Source organism: Primulina huaijiensis, chromosome 5, assembly GCF_012295235.1.
Source record: "Primulina huaijiensis isolate GDHJ02 chromosome 5, ASM1229523v2, whole genome shotgun sequence".
Lineage (NCBI taxonomy): Eukaryota > Viridiplantae > Streptophyta > Magnoliopsida > Lamiales > Gesneriaceae > Primulina > Primulina huaijiensis.
Genome location: NC_133310.1, coordinates 8,349,191 through 8,364,490, shown reverse-complemented (window position 1 = coordinate 8,364,490; position 15,300 = coordinate 8,349,191). Strand labels below are relative to the sequence as shown.

The 15,300-nt window shown below is 39.9% G+C and overlaps 1 non-coding gene across 1 annotated transcript; it reads right to left on the bottom strand.

Annotated features, from left to right (window-relative positions):
- Positions 1–4,757: 4,757 nt before the first annotated feature.
- Positions 4,758–4,863, bottom strand: LOC140977896 (small nucleolar RNA R71). Its single transcript, XR_012175462.1, has one exon. It is a non-coding gene; the product is annotated as a small nucleolar RNA R71 (small nucleolar RNA).
- Positions 4,864–15,300: the final 10,437 nt, after the last annotated feature.

The window sequence follows — 15,300 nt, the reverse complement described above, 5'->3', positions numbered from 1 at the left end:
AGTTCATTGAGGCATTTTCACAAACACTTTGTAGGAACAATTAAATACTAGCTCTTTTGTTAATGAATTCCATGATAAGCTTTGAACAATGAATACATAACAATATATATATCAAGTATATGCCAATGGAAGGAGCTAGTTAACAATAAACATGGCTTGCATACATATAAATATCATGTGAGCATTTGAAAGGAAGCTTTACTTACAACCCAACAAGTAAATGATGGCTATGATGATCTTGAAAGAAATCCTACAACCAAATTACACAATATAACCAACAATCATCATCAATAATCCAATGAATCAATAAACCTAACTTAACCCTTCAATAATACCAACCCTTCTAAACTCCAAAATAATAGAACCCTTACCTTGTAGCTTGAAATCTTAGGAAGGATCAACTAAGAAATCACTATAATCCTTGAACTTCGAGTAAAGAATTGAAGGAGAGAAAATGTTTGAGGGAGAGAAGCTTAGAACCGATGGAGAGGAAGGGAAAGGGAGAGAAGTGTGGAGAAGTATCTAGAAATGGGTATATAAGCATTCCAATCCATAAAAAACGTGTTTTATTTTTTTTATACAGGCTGTTGGGCGCATATACGCGAGTTCTAGGCGCATATGCGCTGCCCGTTCTGCCCGCCCGACGCGTATGCGCGAGTTCTGACGCATATACGCGCCATATTCTGCCAAACAACTCATTTTTAGCTTCCTAATTTGCAAAAGTGGTCAACACAAAAGTTGTAGCCCTATGTGTTTTCTTGCATCTCCAATTAGCCTCATTTCATTTGAAGGTCTGAGTAAAATGTTATGCTCATTCTCCCAACCTGTGTCAGTGCAGGAACAACGAAACACACGACACACTTCGGGCCACTTTTGGCTCGTCTTCCCTAATGATTTGAACAAAACTCAAAACATGAAAGTTATAGCCTTATACCTTATCTTTCGAATGGAATTGGCCTCACATCAATTGGATCAATATACAAAACATTATGCTAAAAACCACAACTACTGCCATATTTTTCATACAATTTCTGCACTCCAATCTTCTAAAAACTATAGTCATCAAAGCATCCACTCCAAAACCTCCACCAAATCCAATGCCAACACAAACTCAAACCATCCAACAACCATCAATGAACTCATTTTCCTCCATAACCATCAACAACTATGAACATAATACCAAAACAATAACCATAAACAATGACCATACATTAACCATTCAAATAAACATAAACATAATCAATGACCATTCCACATAAACTCAACCACCAAAACCATATAAAATATCCATTACCACACCTTACCATAATAAATCATAAATTACACCATCAACAATAACATGATAAAATGTCGGGATATTACATGTACACTGAGAAAATGCTAAGAATTTCAGAAGATGAGGTAAACATATTTGATATGAGTTATACAAGACTCCTTATCATCATTAATATTGACTTTGAAACTTCTGACTTCTTTCCCCCAAGGTCCTTCTATATCAGAATCTTCGCCCTTATTTGCTCCAGTGTCTTTTACATCAACACCTTCGCCTGTAAGTATTCTTCGGGTGGCTTGGTAGATATAATCACCCTTTTCTTTAGAGATTTTGGGGGAAAGAAACTCTCTCGAGCATTCAGTTCCAGGAGAAAACGGCAAATCTCCAAATGTTTGAGTTATCATCTAGATTGATGTGATTTGTGGTATTCAAATTTGAGAGTAATAGCAAGAAGAAAACAATGATATAGGTTTTGTAGAGGCAAGTGTTGGACACTTTCTCCTTAAGGAGAATTTGCCACTCACAATGTGCTAGAGGTTGGTTGCAATCTTCTCCCAACAATAAACTTCTTCAAACCCGCATCCTCTGCCCTGTATTTTTTATCAAGCATATCCCAAAGTTCCTTGGCGGTCTTGACTTAACAATACACATTGTACAATGCATTGTCAAGTCCATTTAGGATGTAGTTCTTGCACAAGAAAACACTTTGGTTCCATGCATCCAAAGCCCTCATGTTGGTATCTGTCTCGTTTTCAGCAACGGTGGGAGGATCCTCCTTCAAGAACCTTGACAAACTCAAGGTTGTGAGATAGAAGAGCATCTTTTGATGCCATCTTTTGAAATCCGCACCAGAAAACTGTTCTGGTTTCTCTCCTAGTGAAACGGTTGCATGTTGTGTTGTAGATGATGATGCCATTGATATTCTTCTTGCAAATGAATGAAAATCCAAAATTCTTCTTAATATTGTTGTGTATGGTATTCAAATTTGAGAGGAAAAACAAGAAGAAAACAATGATATAGGCTTTGTAGAGGCAAGTGTTGAACTCTATTTCTTTAAGAAGAATTTATCCCTCACAATGTGCTAGAGATTGGTGACAATCTTCTCCCAAGATACAACTACAACTCTTGAATAATGAGCACTCAAATATTCAAGTTCTATCACAAGAAAATGAAGGAACTCTCTTTTGTTGAAGAACGAAGAATAAAATATGCGAAATGATGTTATGTATGTTTGATTTTCAATAATCAAACATTACTATGTTTCATGTGAAAGTACATCATCTTTCATTAATAGTGGTGTCCCTTGGCCATTGTAACTGACTAAAATCATCAAACAATGCCACGGAAATGGAAATATATCAGAAAAATCCGAAGGGACACGAAAATCCACGAAGGCACGCGCTGCCGAGCGCTCTCGGCTCTCGACAACGCTTGGAAGCACCTGCGGAGCGCGCCTGCGAGCAGACCCGCTGATATAGGGGGATTTTACTTGTTTTTCATGTCATGTTATGTCGCATTGTGTTGCATTTATCATTTAGATTGCATACATTTTGTGTTATTTTAGCATAATATCTGTTTTCTTGTTGCTCATGTGTTTGGTTGGCAGGAAATTCGTGCATGAACTGAAGAAATGCGAAAGTCATCCGCCCGGGCTCACATTCACATCCGCCCGGGCGCATCCAAGGTGTGGTTAAAAGATTTTTTGCGAGAATAATCAACCCTGGCGGAAACTTATGTCCGCCCGGGCGTGTCAAAGGAAAAGTGAAATAAAAATCTGCGCAAGCCATCCGCCCGGGCGAAAACATATGTCCTCCCGGGCGTGCTTGTATTTTTGGAAAGAATTTTTGGACGATTTCTTCCCTTAATTTTGAATGTGGAGAATATGGTAGGGGGTTGAGGCATGAAATCATACATTATTCATCATTATTCAGCAGCCACCACAAGCTTTGGAGAGGATTTGGCGCTTGGATTGAAGATTCGAAGATTTCCGGACACCATTCTTCGTGTTTTTCGTCAAATCTAGTATTTCTAATTTAGTTTTTATCCTTTAAACATTGTTGTGTTTATTTCTACCATAAATTCTCGTAGCTAAACCAAAATATTTGTTGGGATTTAAAGGGATCCTACCCCAAACTTTGATTTAATCAATTTATATTTCGATTGTTGCTTTGTTCTTGAATGTGCTACTGTTTTTCATTGTGTTGTTAGAGCGTAGCTAACTTTAACAACATTTTTATATTGCGAGTGAGTTCGAGAGAATAGCTTGTGATAAGAACGAGTAGTATAATCCATAGATCTACAATTTGCATAGACATATGAAATTGGATACGCGCCGATAATCATAGTCCAGTAGGGCGAAAATTAGGGGATTTCATATATCGACATGTGATTCACTCTTAATAAATAATTAAAGAAATTTAATCACTTCACTGAGTAAAATTAGTTTGGCATAGATCGAGAGAGTGTGTTCAATTACATAGGAATTCTTGTCGGAAGCATACAATCACTATCAAACGAATTAATTAATTAACGAGGGGTAGGTGAACTGATATTCCCAACAAATTCATTTCTCATTGAATTTTAATCAACCATTTTAGATATTATATTTCATTATTCAATTCTTGAATCTTTTTATTTGCATATTTATTTGAACATAGTAGTATTAAAACAATCATCCAAATTTCGTTACTAAAGATTTAATAACTGAAAATAATAATTGTCAAATACAGTCTTCAGTGGAACGATACTCGTACTCACGTACATTATATTATTACTTGACATCGTGCACTTGCGATTAATTTTTGAGCATACAAAACCATACTTTTAGTAAGGATCCCACAGTGCAAGTTTTGCTCGATCAACTTTTTGGCGCCGTTGCCGGGGACTGTTAATTCACAATTTTATATTTAGTTATTTTCTTTAGCATTGTTTTATTTTTCTTGAGCTAACACTCCATATTCTATTACAGATATCTTTTCCAGTGCATGCCAAAGTGAAATTGAAAGAACTTTTCGCATGAGAAAACAGCAGCAAAGACTGAATGAACTGATGGAGAGGCACGAGCACGAGCATGAGGAGAAACACCATGAAGATAGACATGTTGAGATGCCACGCCGTATACCAATGCTAGAGTATGCCCAGCCTTCTTTGGATGGTGCACGCCCCAGCATTGTGAGGCCTATTGTGTGGGCAAACCACTTCGAAATCAATCTAGCTATAATTCAGATGATTCAGAATACAGTCCAGTTTGGAGGATCTGCAGTAGATGACACAAACACGCACATCGTAGATTTTCTTGAAATTTGCGCTACTTTTAAATTTAATGAAGTTTCTGATGATGCTGATAGGTTGCGTTTATTTTCTTTCTCCTTACGTGATAAAGCTAAAGCATGGTTAAATTTTTTTCTTGTAGGTTCGATCACCACATGGGAGGATATGGCAAAAGCGTTTCTCATTAAATAATTTCCTCCATCTAAAACCATGAAGCTGCGGGCGGACATCACCACATTTGCTCAATTAGAGCAAGAGTCTCTCTATGAAGCATGGGAGCGATTCAAAGATGTATTACGGAGATGCCCACATCACGAATTGCCACTTGGGTTAGTCGTTCAAACCGTTGGCAAAAACTTGTGTGAGACGGTCTCACGGGTCATATTTGTGATACGGATCTCTTATTTGGGTCATCCATGAAAAAGTATAACTTTTTATGCTAAGAGTATTACTTTTTATTGTGAATATGGGTAGGATTGACCCGTCTCACAAATTAATATCCGTGAGACTGTCTCACATGAGACCCACTCCAAACCTTTTATTATGGTTTACTTACTCCTAATCGCAATATGATAGATGCTGCTGCTTGTGGAAACCTACTGAGGAAGACTGCTGAAGAGGGATATGAGCTGTTGGAGGAGTTGGCTGCTAGCAGCTATCATCCTCAATCTGAAAGGAACAACCAGCGGAGAAGTGCAGGAGTTCACCAGGTAACTGACCTTTCTTCTATTACTGCACAACTTGATGTCTTGAACAGGAAACTGGATGGCTTGAATATGGGTGGCACGGCTGTGTCTTCAAGAAATATTCTGTGATAAGTATGGGGGTGAACATTTTGTGCAGGACTGTCAAGATGACAATCCCTTCTATGTGCAAAATGAGGCACCGGTGAATCAAGTGGGAGTCCAAAACCGTCCAAGGAATGATCCGTATTCGAACACATATAATCCTGGATGGAGGTAACATCCCAACTTCTCGTGGGGTGGTCAAAACAGTCAGAATCGACCAAAAGGAAGACAACCATATGGGAAACAGATCTGACCCTCCTAGAGAAGAGAAGTCCAGTTTGGAGCAGATGATGTCTAAGTTTATCTCATCTACAGAAACTAGACTCCAAAATCAAGATGCATAGATAAAGGGGCTAGAAAATCAGATTGGACAGTTAGCAAAGATGATAGCAAGTAGAGAGCCGGGCACCTTGACAAGTAACACCGAGACCAATCCAAAAGAGCAAGTGAAGGCCATTGAGTTGAAGATTGGAAAAATTTTAGAGTCGAGAGAAAAAGAAAAAAATCAAGTGCCAGATGACCAGACGGAGACATCTAAAAGTAAGTCTTCTAACTCTACACCAGCACCCACTACACAATCTAAAATTGTTATACCTCGTCCTTTCCCTGCAGCATTGAAAAAAGCAAAACTTGATGCACAATTCGGTAAGTTTCTTGAGGTATTTAAAAAATTGCATATCAATATTCTTTTTGCCGATGCTTTGATGCAAATCCCTAGTTATGCTAAATTTTTGAAAGACATCTTAGCAAACAAGAGAAAATTAGAGGATCACATGACGGTAAATCTTACTGAAAATTGCTCTGCTTTGGTGCAAAACAAGATCCCACCGAAACTTAAGGATCCAGGGAGTTTTTCTATTCCTTGCATGATTGGTGATGTTTTCCATAAAGCTTTGTGTGATCTTGGTGCGAGTATTAATCTTATGCCTTTGTCTTTGTTTAGGAAACTTGGGTTGGGGGAACCTAAGCCAACGAGGATATCTTTGCAGCTGGCAGACAGATCTGTCAAGTATCCACTGGGAGTTATTTAGGATGTGCTAATGAAAGTGGATAAATTTATTTTTCTGGCTGATTTCGTGGTGCTCGACATGGAAGAGGATATGGAGATGCCTTTGATTTAGGGGAGACCGTTCCTTGCAACTGGCAAGACCCTAATTGATATTCAAGAAAGGAAGTTGAGATTGAGAGTGGGCGAAGAAGAGATTACTTTTGATGTTTTTAATGCACTTAAGCACACACTGCATTCTGATAATTGTTATAGAATTGATGCTTTTGATGCTCTTGTGTCTACCTATGTGCAGGATGCTCTTAGGGACCCTTTGGAATAGGGATGACAATGGGTAGGGTATGGGTCGGATTTCATACATCCATCCCCATACCCATTTATTAAATTCATCCTCATACCCATCCCCATACCCATCGGATATTGAATTTCATCCACATCCCCATACCCATAGGATTATCGGATACTCATACTCTACCCAAATACCCAATTGTCATATACAATTGAATTTTTTTCAAATTTAAATTGTTTCAATGAAGTTATGAATATTTAAAAAATTATTTAAATGAACAATAAGAAAAATTATTCACGCTTTAAAATAAGTTATGTGTGTGTGTGTGTGTGTGTGTGTGTATAACTCCGAAAATCGGTGGATTGACTGATGAATCTTTAATATAAATAAATATAATTACTATATATACANCCTCCATACCCTCTTCTATACGGGTCGGGTATCGGATCCTCCAATGGGTTCGGAGGAAATTGTCATCCCTACTTTGGAAGCCACTCTCACTACTGAATTGAGAGAAGATGAATTGGATGCAGAGAAAGCCGAAATAGTGGCATACCTCAATGCCAACCAGCCATGGAAGAGGCCAATAAGGATGAGGTTAGAGGACTTGGGAGATCGAAGAGACTTGATCCCTCAGAAGTCAAGCATGGAGGAGCCACCGACGCTTGAGCTCAAACCATTGCCTCCACACCTAAAGTACGTATACCTTGGTGAGAATAACACTTTACCTGTCATTATTTCTGCTGCTTTGACAGATGTGATGGAAGACAAACTGTTGGAAGTTTTGAAAGCGCACAAGAGTGCTTTTGCGTGGAAGGTGGCGGATATCAAAGGAATCAATCAATCAATCTGCATGCACAAGATCTTAATGGAAGACGAGTACTCACCTCTTGTGCAACCTCAGAAAAGATTGAATCCAAAGATGCAAGAGGTAGTAAAATCAGAAACTATCAAACTCCTTGATGCAGGTATTATCTATCCTATATCTGATAGTGTATGGGTAAGTCATGTTCAGTGTGTGCCAAAAACAAGTGGGATTACTGTGATCACAAATGAAAAAAAAATGAATTAATACCCACTAAGACAGTTACGGGATGGCGTGTGTGCATAGATTATAGGAAATTTAATGATGATACCCGTAAAGATCACTTTCCACTACCCTTCATTGATCAAATGCTTGAGAGGTTAGCGGTAAGTTTTATTGTTTTTTGGATGGATATTCAGGATATAACCAAATCATGATTGCGCCCAAGGACAAAGAGAAAACCACTTTCACTTGTCCTTATGGCACTTTTGCTTATAGACGAATTCCTTTTGGGTTGTGTAATGCCCCTGCTACTTTTCAGCGATGCATGACCACTATATTTCATGACATGATAGAAACTTTTCTTGAGATATTTATGGATGACTTCTCGATATTTGGCTCTTCTTTTGATGACTGTTTGCAGAATTTGAAAGTGGTGTTGATGAGATGCGAGGAAACAAATTTGGTGCTGAATTGGGAAAAGTGCCATTTTATGGTACAAGAAAGAATATTATAAGGGCACAAAATATCATAGCATGGAATAGAGGTGGATAAGGCAAAAGTCGAAGTTATCAAGAACTTACCACCTCCGACAGCCATAAAGGGAGTTAGAAGTTTTCTAGGCCACGCCGGTTTTTATCGACGTTTTATCAAAGATTTTTCTAAAATTGCCAAACCTCTATCTTCCTTACTTATGAAATATGTGTCTTTTGATTTTAATTCTGACTGTTTACAGGCATACGAGGGTTTGAAAGAGCGCTTGGTGACGGCTCCTGTCTTGGTGGCACCAAATTGGGATCTACCTTTCGAGGTCATGTGCGATGCCAGCGATACTGCGGTGGGGGCAGTGCTTGGCCAGCGGAAAAACAAGGTATTTCATAAAATTTACTACGCCAGTAAAACCTTAGATGAGGCTCAATTGAATTATGCAACAACTGAAAAGGAATTACTTGCAGAAGTATTTGCGCTTGACAAATTTCATTCATATCTTGTTCTGTCAAAAGTCGTTATTTACACGGACCACTCTGCACTGAAATATTTACTAGCTAAGAAAGATGCAAAGCCACGCCTACTTCAGTGGATTTTATTGTTGCAAGAATTTGATTTAGAAATAAAAGATAAGAAGGGTGTTGAGAATGTGGTAGCAGATCACTTGTCTGGATTGGAGCTGATTAGTAATAACTATGTAGATCATGCTATAAATGATTGGTTTCCTGATGAGCAACTATTTGAGGTGAAACACTGTCCTTGGTATGCAAATTTTGATAACTTTCTTGTCACAGGCACACCACCACCCAATCTATCGTTTCACCAATGTAAGAAATTCTTTTCTAACGTGAAACATTAATTTTGGGAGGAACCATTTTTGTTTAAGATCTGTGCAGATTCCATGATAAGAAGGTGTGTTACAGAGGAGGAGTTCGGTCAAATTCTTAACCATTGCCATAACCGTGAGGTAGGTGGTCATTTTGGGCCAACAAAGACGGCATCTAAGGTACTTGAATGTGGCTTTTATTGGCCAACCCTCTTTAAGGATGCTCGTTCTTATGTGCTTACTTGTGATAAATTCCAGCGGACATGTAACATCTCTAACCGTCATAAAATGCCATTAAATAATATTCTTCAGTGTGAGGTTTTTGATGTATGGGAGATAGACTTCATGAGACCGTTTCCCATTTCGTTCACGAAAAAGTATATTTTGGTGGCAGTTGACTATGTGTCTAAGTGGGTAGAGGCAGAATCTTATGCCACTAATGACGCTCAAGTGGTCTTGAAATTTTTGAAGAAAAATATTTTTAACAGATTTGGAACACCAAGAGCAATCATTAGTGATGATGGCACCCATTTTTGCAACAAATTATTTGAAAAACTTTTGAGAAAATATGGTGTGACACATAAGATCTCTACCCCATATCACCCCCAAACGAATGGTCAAGTGGAAGTGTCGAACCGAGAGATCAAGCGGATTTTGGAAAAAGTAGTAGGATTCAGTCGAAAAGACTGGTCAGTGAGGTTAGATGATGCTCTTTGAGCATATAGGACTGCTTTCAAAACACCTATAAACACTACACCATATAGGTTATTGTTTGGTAAAGCATGTCATCTACCTGTAAAGTTAGAGCATCGTGCATATTGGGCAACAAAAGCATTAAACTTTAACTTTACTGATGTAGGTGAATGACGTCTGGTTCAACTGGATCAGTTGGAGGAATTCCGGAATCTGGCGTATGATCTTGCACTGTCGTACAAAGAAAAGACAAATAAAGCTCATGATAGGCGGATCATCGAAAGAGAATTCAAAGAAGGTGAAAATGTCCTGCTCTACAACTCCCGGTTGCGACTGTTTCCCGGAAAATTGAAGTCACGATGGTCGGGTCCATTCATGATTTCCAAAGTTTACCCATCGGGAGCAGTAGAATTGCAAGATGGAAAAGATGGGACATTTACAATCAATGCCCATGCGGATCGCGATTTCTTTAAGAAATAACCAGACTCTTTTCTCTCCCCCATTCGAAACCTAGCGTCCCTCCCTTTCGATTTTTCGCTCCTCCTCTCTCAATCTCACTCAAATCACTTGTTTTGTGCACATTTCAGGTACAATCTTGTATCTCCACCTTCACCAAGTATCAAGAATCGATTTTCCCGGTCAAGAACTGAAATTTTCCAGCCACCTCTGAACTTTCCGGCCGCCGCTGCTCTTCTCCGGCCACCGCTGCAACTCTCCTGCCGCCGCCACCGATTTCCAGCGAGGTATTCTTCCGCAACACAACTCCTACCCCGGGCTCCTTGTTCTTTAAAGATTATCAACAATGGAACCTAAGAAAGCTCGGGTAAGTCACGATGCTTCTTCGTCATCATCTCATAATTCCCAGTTATTTGTGAATACTGCTGCTAGAGAACGCTATGAACATGCAAAAATACATCGGGCTCCGATTCGAGAGCGTTGTTTCCAGCTTGTGCAATACATCTTTATTATAAATCAAATTGAGAGTAGAAGATGGGGAAAATTTTGTAGCCAACCGCAAGCCGTGGTGACACCGGTAGTGCGAGAATTTTATGCCAATGCGGCTGAGCGGAGCGATAATAAAACATTTGTGATAGGGAAGCTGGTAGATTTTAGTTCGGTAGATATTAATAGGGTGCTTGAGACACCGGCGGTGGTAGACTCGTTATATGTAGCATGGGCGGCAGAACCCAACTTAGACTCGATGATGCAAAGAATCTGCTATCCGGGGTCTCCGTGGAAGACACCTGGATTGTATACTTGTTTTGCCGAAAAATTTTTGTTAGTCCAGGCTGCGATGTGGTATGCATTTTTGGCCACACGTTTGATGCCAATCGGGCACACCAGCGAAGTCCAGAGGGAGATGGGAGTGCTGCTGTATGCACTGATGACCCAGATGCCACTCAATGTGGGCAGGATTATCCATTCACAGATCCAGCTGAGCATTCGCAATCCGAATGTGGCACTATTCTTTCCCCACATTATCACCGAGGTGTGTGCTGGTGCTGGGGTCGTTTTTTAGGATGATGATGAATGGTTGCCACCGACCAAGGCCCTTGATGACGCTAGCTGGCTACAGAAAATGGCAGTACGACGGAAGGCTTTCCCGCAGTTTGGCCCTATTTAAGACGGCTTGACGTTCGATGCACTACCACAGTCGCCCCCACCACCGGCCCTGCGACCTCAACGTCACCTTCTTCAGGACCGGATGGACGAGTTTGCTGCATTCACGGACCATCAGTTACAGTGACAGGCTGTGAGTCAAACATATTAGACTGCTACTGATGCCATGCTGCGTCTGTCCCTGAGCCACAGCGGTATTGACCCAACCCTTATGCCACCACCCATGCCAGCCTTCCCGCCGCCTTTTCAGTTCCACTATGTAACGCCTCAGATTCGACGACTGTCCTCACTGTACCAAGACGAGTCTTTCCAGCGTGCTTATGTCCTCACTCACACGCACCCTGTGAAACTTTCCAGGAGGTCACTCATCCCAAAATTTCCCCAAGTGAAGCACGCTTAACTTTGGAGTTCTTATGTGATGAGCTACAGAAAAGAAGATGCACCTTCGTGATATGAGTAGTACAAATCAAATCTTTTAAGCCCTCTTCAACTGTACAGTCCATTACATTGAACAGTCTCGGAATCCCTCTCATTCCCGTGTGGGATCGGTTCATTCATGTTCCCTCCACCTAGAAGCCTGCCAGGAGCCGCTCATTGTCCGTGCAACTGATGGCACCGGCGATCACCCCCCGCCCTCTTCGGCCCCGGGCCTCACATGCCCACCAGCTTCCGCTTGGTTCGTCCCCGAACCACACCGTACTAAGAGAGGTCGGCTCTGATACCAACTGTAACGCCCCAGATTCGACGACTGTCCTCACTGTACCAAGACGAGTCTTTCCAGCGTGCTTATGTCCTCACTCACACGCACCCTGGGAAACTTCCCAGGAGGTCACCCATCCCAAAATTGCCCCAAGTCAAGCACGCTTAACTTTGGAGTTCTTATGTGATGAGCTACCGAAAAGAAGATGCACCTTCGTGATATGAGTAGTACAAATCAAATCTTTTAAGCCCTCTTCAACTGTACAGTCCATTACATTGAACAGTCTCGGAATCCCTCTCATTCCCGTGTGGGATCGGTTCATTCATGTTCCCTCCACCTAGAAGCCTGCCAGGAGCCGCTCATTGTCCGTGCAACTGATGGCACCGGCGATCACCCCCCGCCCTCTTCGGCCCCGGGCCTCACACACTATGCCGATGAACCAGAGCCGGAAGTTGGCGTCATTCCCCAGAGGCGCACGAGGAGGATGATCTTTGAGAGGGGAGTCACTTCCGTCCCTTCTTTTTTTTTTCTTGCATTTTGTTTAGGTCCTTTTGTTTCTTTCTGTTTCTGTTGCATGCTTAGGTCATATTGCATCTATTTTGTTATGCACTATCTGTCTCTTTTTCTATCGTCTATTGCATTGGGGACACTGCTCGACTTTAGTACTGGGGGGTGGATGGGTGTTTTTTTGTGTGTTCATTTTTAGTGTTTTGTTGGTTATATTTGTTGGCATTTAGTGTTAGTCATTTTTGCATTGATGTGTGTCAGCCGACGGTGTTTGGAATAGTACTTGTTAGCCAAGGATGATTAAGAAATGATGAGACATGCTCTGTTTGTCGTGTAATCGCATTCATAAAGACATGAAGTTTCATTTAAAATGCTGAATCCTCTTTGCACGAATGTTAGAACTAGAAGCGTGCATGATAAGATGGTGAAAATTTAAAACTAAAGTGGAGAAAGAAGATGTTTGAAGGTGTTAATTGAGCTTCACTATATTCTCTTGAATCGAGGTAACTATCAGCAGCGGAAAAAAAAAAGGATAGATAGATGGAGATGTAAGGTGTGGGGGAGCCGAATAAAGGAATGAAATCATATTCTTGGCTAAAGTTGGAGATGTAAGGTGTTGAAGAGCCGAATAAAGGAATGAAATCCTATTCCTGGCAAAAAATTTAAAACACATGGATTTGAATATGAAATGAAAGGTTCTAATATAGTCCTTTTATTACTGTATTCAAATTCAGTCAAAAAGAAAAACGAAAAAACTGCTGCTGGTGGTTACTGAGTGCAGAGGAATAAAGGAGAGTGAGATTTATACTAACAGGCTGATTTAAATCTCTGACAATGGTTGAGAATGGATCCCTCTGTCATTTATGATGCTAGGACTAACGACACACACATACACGTTCAGGTTTTATTTGAAACAATGTCTAGACCAAGGGAAGTGCGAAGAGTTGTGCTTTTACATTGATCGACAAAGGAATATGTTGAGTTTCGCTGAGGCTACTTGATGACTATGAAGTCACTGTCGAGCTACTTTGTGTCATGTTCCATTTTGTCTTGTCATCTGTTTTGCTCGAGGGCGAGCAAAAGGTTAGTATTGGGGGGTTGATATAGGGGGATTTTACTTGTTTTTCATGTCATGTTATGTCGCATTGTGTTGCATTTATCATTTAGATTGTATACATTTTGTGTTATTTTAGCATAATTTATGTTTTCTTGTTGATCATGTGTTTGGTTGGTGAAAAGGCAGGAAATTCGTGCATGAACTGAAGAAATGCGAAATTCATCCGCCCGGGCGCACATTCACATCCACCAGGCCGCATCCAAGGTGTGGTTAAAAGATTTTTTGCGAGAATCATCCGCCCGGGCGGAAACTTATGTCCGCCCGGGCGCGTCAAAGGAAAAGTGAAATAAAAATCTGCGCAAGTAATCCGCCCGGGCGGAAACTTATGTCCGCCCGGGCGCGCTTGTATTTTTGGAAAGAATTTTTGGACGATTTCTTCCCTTAATTCTGAATGGGAAGAATATGGTAGGGGGTTGAGGCACGAAATCAGACATTATTCATCATTATTCAGCAGCCACCACAAGCTTTGGAGAGGATTTGGCGCTTGGATTGAAGATTCGAAGATTTCCGGACACCGTTCTTCGTGTTTTTCGTCAAATCTAGTATTTGTAATTTAGTTTTTGTCCTTTAAACATTGTTGTGTTTATTTCTACCATGAATTCTCGTAGCTAAACCAAAATATTTGTTGGGATTTAAGAGGATCATACCCCAAACTTTGATTTAATTAATTTATATTTCGATTGTTGCTTTGTTCTTGAATGTGCTACTGTTTTTCATTGTGTTGTTAGAGCGTAGCTAACTTTAACAACGTTTTTATATTGCGAGTGAGTTCGAGAGAATAGCTTGTGATAAGAACGAGTAGTATAATCCGTGGATCTACAATTTGCATAGACGTATGAAATTGGATACGCGCCGATAATCATAGTCCGGTAGGGCGAAAATTAGGGGATTTCATAGATCGACATGCGATTCACTCTTGATAAATAATTAAATATATTTAATTACTTCACTGAGTAGAATTAGTTTGGCATAGCTCGAGAGAGTGTGTTCAATTGAATAGGAAATCCTGTCGGAAGCATACAATCACTATCGAACGAATTAATTAATCAACGAGGGGTAGGTGAACCTGTAGAACCCGTAACTTAGACTACGTATAAGTCATGCATAATTCTAGTATTTAAATTAAAATTATTTTTATTGCATGAGTTTCTAAATTTAATTATTTTAAGTAGTAGTTTAATTTTTTTATCATTTCAGTTATTTCAGTGAGGCCGGACAGGAGTTGGAGTTTAGAGATAAAATTTAAGATTCACGAAACTTTTCCAGAATTTATTTTAGCTAGCAAGTAAGTTCATTTAAGTTAAAAAGGGAGTTTAAGGAATTATTTAAGTTACTTGAGGTGAGTAGAAAATTAGTTCATTTAAGTTCCAATAATTAAGGGGTTAATTCACTAAATTATTTAAAAGATAGGTAAGGCTTTTAAGGGATAAAAATTTACTAAATAAGCAACATTTTCCCTCCATTTAATTACCAAATTTCGGTCCCTAGATGATTAAGCAATGCCTTGCCAACTCATCATCTTTGACCCATTCTTTATTATTTTAGCATGCTAACCTTTTTATTTATTTAGCAACCTTAATTAATTAACTATTAAGCATTATCCTAGTCTAGACTTCATGAGTAAATCGGCCACCTAGCCTCCAACAAAACACCCAACAAATATTTGATATCAAACCAAAATTCAAAATTCAAAAAAAA